General features: G+C 29.4%; 1 pseudogene; it reads left to right on the top strand.

Annotated features, from left to right (window-relative positions):
* Positions 1–2,675: 2,675 nt before the first annotated feature.
* Positions 2,676–3,673, top strand: LOC107960835 (inositol 3-kinase-like; annotated as a pseudogene).
* The last annotated feature ends 3,959 nt before the right edge of the window (positions 3,674–7,632 follow it).

Below are 7,632 nucleotides of genomic sequence, written 5' to 3'. Positions count from 1 at the left end.
ATTTTAAAAAATATATATACAATTTAATTTAATTTTTTTAAAAAACTAACGCTAATAGTTTTTCCTTCCTTATTGCTATTTTTTCCTTTGTTGGTTCAAATTGTATCACTTTCTTAATTTAATCAAAACAATATGATAAAATGCAAGTATTTGACTCAGAGTTGTTGAACGAAATTTCCTTATTTAAAACTTTAATAGTTGATGATTTTCACTGGGGAAAATGAAATGATATATACAATAGAGAAAAATAAATAAAATGCGAGTGTTATAAGACATTAAAATAAGGGGGATTTACGCTGTAAATGAGGTAAAAAGTCATAAATATGGAATAGTTATAAATTTTTTTTGGTGAATAATAATAATAAGATAAAATCCGAACAACCACGACTTGAACCCAAGTCATATTTGGGGACAATAAATACCCTTGACCGTTAAGGTATACATGGGGTTCAATGGTTACAATCTTTTAATGTAAAGTATAGGAGATCGATAATATTGGTTAACCAAAAGAGAACTCGTAATCATGAATTAGATTAGGAGGGAATGAAAAAATGGATAAAAAAAGATTGGAGTGTGTTTGAACATTGGAAATGAAAGAGGGGGCTTCACCGAGATTTTCGGCGACAACGGCGCTACCTAGGAGGAGGACATCGTGGCAGTAGTTACCAACAATGAGAATGCTTTGAAATGGGCTGTCTTGCGTTTGTGCGGTGGTGAGAGTGACCATATCGGAGAAGGAGAAATTAAAGGGAAGGATTTTTCTTCTTCTGGATTGCATGGTTAACAACAATAGAAAAGAACAATGAGAGAATCCGTTGAAACAATAATGAAAAGTAGAAGAAAAATACTTTTTTTATCATGTTCTAATTCTACCAAGTAACAGATCCATTTTTCCATCTTTCATACCAAAAAATTAGAATTTTCATCTTTCTATATATTTCTCTACCATTTCAAATTTCCTTCTTTTCAATTTAATTTTCGTTTTATTCACCCTTAATCTATTTTAACCACTAATTTATTTTATGCTATTTAATTAAAAATTCAATTAAATTGATGTCAATTAATTAGTGATAAAAAAAATTTCATATTTTCTTGGGGCAAACGGATATATAAATTAATAATTTCTGAAAAAACATAAAAATTGTTTCGTTTCAAATGTCATTTGTTGAGGAAGAATTACTAAAACAAAACTATAATCTGGATCTTGATCACCATTTAATATATAGTGTTTTTCATTGATGTATCAAAAGAACTGATGAAAATTAGAAAACTCTTTGTACCCATGATTAAACAATCTTTTTGAAAGAAAGAAAGAGAAAAAGTGTAGCATGCATGTTCTTTTGGGAGCATCTCATCTCAATTAATTATAGTAATTTATTTAGGGATGTGAGTTTCATCTTTCATGCCAAATGAAATTAAACAAAAGCAATACTACTTTTGGGTAAAGATAAAAAAGAAGGAAATTTCCCTTGAGGTTTTATTAGATACATGGGACATGCAAATGTTGCCATAAGTACAAACTTGGGGACATGCAAATGTTGCCATAAGTACAAACTTGGATCTGTGTGATTTGGTAAGGCAATTCCAATTCAAGCTAATTTGCTTTACAAATGAAGTCTTTCCTTTTCGTGCAACTAAAATGAATTTGCACATCACAATCATTCAAAAGAAAATTATTTACCTTGCAGATAGAATGAGTAAAATAAGTTAACATCGTAAATTAAAAAAATACATACATAATATCTAACCTTAGCTACTTTATAATGTTAAAATAATGCATGAATCCTTCATTTTCTTCAAACCAAATTTTAAGCTAAGTGAAAAAGAATTTATATATAAAATATATTTATAAAAAACATTAATTTAAAAATTAAATTACTTTTTGGTTGAGTAATAAAATATAAATGTTGAAAGCTATCAAAGTTTCGGTTCAAAACATATTATGTGCGTATATTTTACCATCTCCTATGAAAAGAAATTTTTTTTGTATAACCACAAGCATCCTCATCTGTTTTCTAGTCTAAGTTTAGTCTTGTTTGCACCGAGATGATATTTAGGTAAAGCTTTCCCAACAATGTCGACTCTAGGATTCGAACTCAGCCCAAATACTTGGGAAAGATCTTATATTAAATATATAAATTAAAATGATAAAACAGCCTCAAAATAATATAATTTACCTTACATTGTTATGGTATTTTCATCATTACAAAATTGAGTTGGTGCTCCACTAATTGGTGTCACTAAATTCAATAAAAGATTTAATATGAGTAGATATAAATAAATTAAATGTGTAATGAATCAAGTTTGGATTGAATTTAAGTATGATAATAATACATTTCGTGCTTCTTTAAGTCTGTTCCGACCTAAAATATAGATATAAAATTTTGCCTAAACATGCCAATATTTATAAGTGTTTAATTCAAATCCATTTTAAATTCACTTCTATTATTATTTTAAAATACTTATATTACTTTTAATTTAATATTTAATAGTTTTATATATTTTTATCTTTAACATTTTATAAAATAAAGTAATATAAAAAATAAATTGAATCAGAATTAGGTATTAAATATTTGAGCCCGAGCTCAATTTATATTTTCAACTAGTCTAATTTTATCAAAATTGTTCTGAAACAAAGGATTCTTCGACTTTAAACGGGTAACCCATCCATCATCTTTACTTCGAAAACCACTGTTTTCCAATCCTATTTCAATCAGGATAACAACGAGAATGCTCATTAGGACCGGGTCTTGAAACGGGCCGAAGCTTGCGACCTGATTTACCATCAGATCTACTCGATAAATGATCCGAATTCAGAATGGCGGTCGGGGTTGGCGGGGAGATATTACCAGAAACGCTAGAAAAAATGGTTGACAACTGCGGTGCCATTTTCGTAGATATCCAAGCTTTAATCCGTGTTTTTGACACAAACGATAGGGTAAAACTTGTGGGGTTAATAAAAGAGAGCGGCTTTTACCATTTGTTACCGTGTGTAAAGTTTCTAAAGGTATCTTCGGAAGAGGCACTATTTATGGATATGGAAAAAGTGAGGCAATGGTGTGGTAACGCATGGGAAAGATGGATGCGGAATTTACAGGAAAGACGGGAAAATAAAAATCGAGCCATTTGGGGCTAACCAGATGGATCCAACGGGTGGCGGAGATAGCTTCTTAGGTGGGTTTGTAGGCGCATTGGTTCATGGGTTGGGTGTTCATGATGCTGCTTTCGTAGGCAATTTTTTTGGTTCCCTTTCCGTTGCTCAGATTGGTCTGCCTAAGTTCGATTTGAGATTGTTACAGGTTTGTTTTGGTACTTCATATTTTTCGGAAATTTTGATACTGCTTTCATGTTTGAGCACATTAGCTACTGTTCTTTCACTGACGTTTTAGGGACATATAACATGGGATGAACTTTTAGACTTATAATTTAACTTTTTGTCTCTGTTTTTTTTTAAAGAATATGGTCAAATGATTATGTATTAAGTTTCAAAATCTGAAGAATATTAAGACTCCTAATTTCTTGATGATAAGTTTATATAGATAAGTGAATAGATTTGATTACTGGACTGTCATTTAAAGCTGAGATTTCATGAACCATTTATCTAACATATATATAGCAATTGAAAGTTAAAATGAAATCATTTCAATATGGCATATTCAATAATCTGTGATTTGGCGCGTTAGTCTTTGTTGACTAAAGTTTAAAAATAAATATTATTTTAATATAATTTTTTTAGAAAAATATATCAATATTAAATATTCATTCATATAACAAAGATTATATATGTTAATAATCTTTGCTATAATTGATTTAGTCATAAATTATAAAAAAAATTAAATATGTGCACACTTGGTCCAATTTCACTTTTTTTTTCTCAATATTAAGTCCTTATATACCATTTTTAATATTTAATATTGAAAAATATAAATATGTGCTTTTAAGTCCCTAAAATTTAAATTTTACTTATTCATTTATGCACTCATTGTAATAGTCTAATTTTTAGTGGTGTCGGAAACAGTGATTCGAGATCACTAAATCTAATGAGTGAGTTTGAAAATTTTTATTATTTAATAGTTATGATTAAAGTGTGATTTTAGAAATATTCTTAAATTAGTAAATTTTGTGATTTAAAAGATTATTAGGTTAATTAGTTTCGAAAACGAGGTATCAAAACCTCGATTTCATAAACCTAGTCGTAAATATTTATAAAAATATTTACGGAGTGTCTTTGAGTTAATATTAAAGTTTCGTTAGAAAATTTTAACGTTTTGATAGTTAATTAATTAAAAATGACTAAATTGAAAAGGGTACAAAATTTAATAATTAAAGAAATAGTGATTAAATAGCCTAAGTGATGAATAAGGAGGAACTTAAGGCATAAATATGCCAAAAGAAAATGTCCGGGGCGGCATATGCCTTAAAAAGAATGAACAAATAGTGTGAACAATGGGTAAAATTAAAAATTTTGTAAAATTAAGCTTAAAATTTTAATTTTCATGAGAATTCTAGACATTTTCTTCTAAAACTTAGAAAAACCCCATAGAGGAATCCCTCTAAGTTGGTTTTTCTACAAGTAAGTTCAATTCTTGCATTTTTCTTGTAATTTTTATGTTTTTGAGACTTTTACAACTAGGTCCAACTATTTAATCCATTAGTTTTTGATTTCATGGATGACTTTGAAAGTTACCATTGATGAGTTCTGGATGTTTATGATGAATTATCATGAATTTGAAGCTTTAATTTTATTATATGATAATTTTATTAAGTAATTTTAATAGATATAGATTTTAAAACTAAATCGCAAAAAGGTTGAGAATTAGGGTTTGATGTTTAAATTTTGAATTATAATGGTTGTATGGTAGTCTAAAATGATTATATAAAGTATTAATTGAGAAAAATTAGCTCATTTGATGGGTTTATTGATGAAGGACTAAATTGTAAAAACTATAAAAGTTGGGGCAAATGGGTAATTTTAAAAATTGAAGGGTATCAATTGTAAAATGGAGTGAGGCTGAAATATGTGGTAATGGATGAATAATTTTATATTTTGTATAAAAAGTCTGTAGATCAACGAGGAAAAGAGAAATTAAAAGAATAGTTCCTGAATTACTATGAATTCTACAATTTAGTCCAGGTATCTTGTATTTATTTTCAGCAATTATTGAGAATAAAATTATTATTAAATTTATGAAATTGAATCAAATGTTCAAAGTGAACGGAATGCAGGATTGAGTACAATCGTTCAGTGAAAAAGGGGAATTGACGGCAAAATTACCCAAGTAAACTGAGGTTCGGCATTTGTTGCGGACACTCATGTTCGCTTTCCGTTTAGCTCTCATGAGCTTCAGTTAACTCATATGAGTTTCCATTTAACCCTAATGGGTTTCCGTTCAGCTTCTATGAACTTCTGTTTAACTCTTACGGGTTTTCGTTAGCACTTATGTGCTTCTGTTCAGCTCTTAGGCTTCAGTTTATGATGTACTCATATCCGTAAGACATTCATTAGTCTGACAAAGGTTTTTAATTCGGTAAGTGACATTTGATACTAATGGTTGAAGACTCAATGATATTGTTGATTCTGATATGAAATAAGAGAATTTATCAATTGAAGTTGTGATTGGCAAGAAATGTATATTGAATGCTTATTTAAATGAGTTGTTTTAGTATGTTTGGTAATATTTATATTTAAAGCCAATGAACTTACTAAGCTTCATTAATCTTACTCATGTTGTATAATGTTCTTTGTAAATTAACGTGAGGTCGGAGGATCGGATCAACACATCAAGGCATACTATCCAGTTTCCTCTAGTAGATTTTGTTAAGTATTTTATGGTTTATATGGCATGTACAGGGATGGTTTGTGATAGCCCGAAATAGGGCCTAATCGGAATAGTGGTTTCGTAACCACAAATCCGAAGTGAAATATTTTAATTTTATAAATTTTTATTAGTTACTGATTGATTGAAATATTGTGTGAAAATATGGATAGAAAATTTTAATGATTTAGTGCCTAATTGAATTTTTAGGACTAAATCGAGAAAAACTGCAAAGTGTGTCTAATTAGTGATTAAATGACTTAATTGAATTATTGCATGAAATTGGAAGTGTTTATGTGGCAATTAGACCATAAATTAGTGATATGAACACAAAAGGGTAATTCTAGAAAAATATCTAAGTAATGGGTCAAGGGCATTTTTGTCCAAATTGGGTAAAAGACAAAATAAAGAGAAAATAAGTGTCCATCTTCTTCAAAAATCAGAAGCTTGCTGCCGAAAGTTTCATGTTACCATAGTTAAGGGTTTTGATTTTCCTAAGCTCAATTGTAAGTGATTTCTTGCCCCGTTTTTAATTATTTTCGTATTTTTATGCTTATTGAAGCTTGAATTTCATGTTTCTACCATTTAATTTAAATGAAATTAAAGTTTAAAAAATTTACCCATTCATGATATAATTGTAAATTGATTAGTGATGTTAGATAATGAATGTTTGAAGTGTTAATTACAAGTTTTACTAGATGAATTTCAATGAAAAATGTTGAAAAAGGGCTAAATTGTGAAAGATGGTAAAGTGTGCATAAAAAGTTGTGATTTTGTGAAATTGAGGGCTGTTATGAGCATGAAATATGATTTAGTGAAGTTTGAAATTTAAGAATTTAGTGAATTTTCTTTTTACGAGCTTAGGGACAAAAGTGGAATTTTTGAAAAGTTTTGGGGAAAAATGTAAATTTGCCAAAATGTTGTGTATGAATTGTATTTGAATGAAATGTTGATAAAATGTAGTAAATTGTGTTAATATAGATCAAGAAAGAAGAAATAGTAGAAGTGATCGGGGAAAAGAGAAAGTTATCGACTAAATTACAAAAGTAGTCGTTTTGCATCCGAGGTAAGTTACGTGTAAATAATAGTTATATTTTTTATAAATTGTGAATTATATTTGATATGTGAATTAATATTGAATGTGGAAGGAAAATTGTTCATGAATTATTCAAGTGATAAAGTGTTGAAAATAAAGCGTTAAGTGTAAATTCCCAGTTGAACTTAGGAATAGAAGTGGATACAAGTGACATGTCACTAGAGATCAGTGTTACAGTGTTACAGTGAGTCCCGGGTGCTGGGTGATCTAGCATGTGTTGCAGACACCTGACAACTTGTGTGAGCAGGCCCGTGGACATTTCCAGTGTTATTGATCAGTGGTAGCTTCGGCTACGTTTCAATGGTAGCTTCGGCTACATAACAGTGGTAGCTTCGGCTACATAACAGTGGTAGCTTCGGCTACATATCAGTGTTGCACTTATGTGCTAAATCTCTACGTATCTGTGTATATTCCGAGTGTTCAACGGGATTAATGATGGGTTAAAGTGAATATGAAATGAAGTGTGTATGCAGGTACAATTGAAAGAATTGAGCATATGTGATAAATGTTAAGTGTGAAAATATATATGCAAGTGAATTGGTAAGATTGTGCATGTGTAAGTGATTGAAATTGCTAAGAAATGTTTTAATTAGTTATATGTTAAAAGTGTTAATTATTAAATGAGTAATTATTGTTTACATGTAACTTACTAAGCTATTTATAGCTTACACCTTTCTTTCTTTCCATTGTTTTATAGTGTTTTGAGCTTGCTCGAATTGG

Source organism: Gossypium hirsutum, chromosome A05, assembly GCF_007990345.1.
Source record: "Gossypium hirsutum isolate 1008001.06 chromosome A05, Gossypium_hirsutum_v2.1, whole genome shotgun sequence".
Classification (NCBI taxonomy): Eukaryota; Viridiplantae; Streptophyta; class Magnoliopsida; order Malvales; family Malvaceae; genus Gossypium; species Gossypium hirsutum.
The sequence above is the reverse complement of the archived record's forward strand: the minus strand, read 5'-3'. Positions and strand labels throughout refer to the sequence as shown.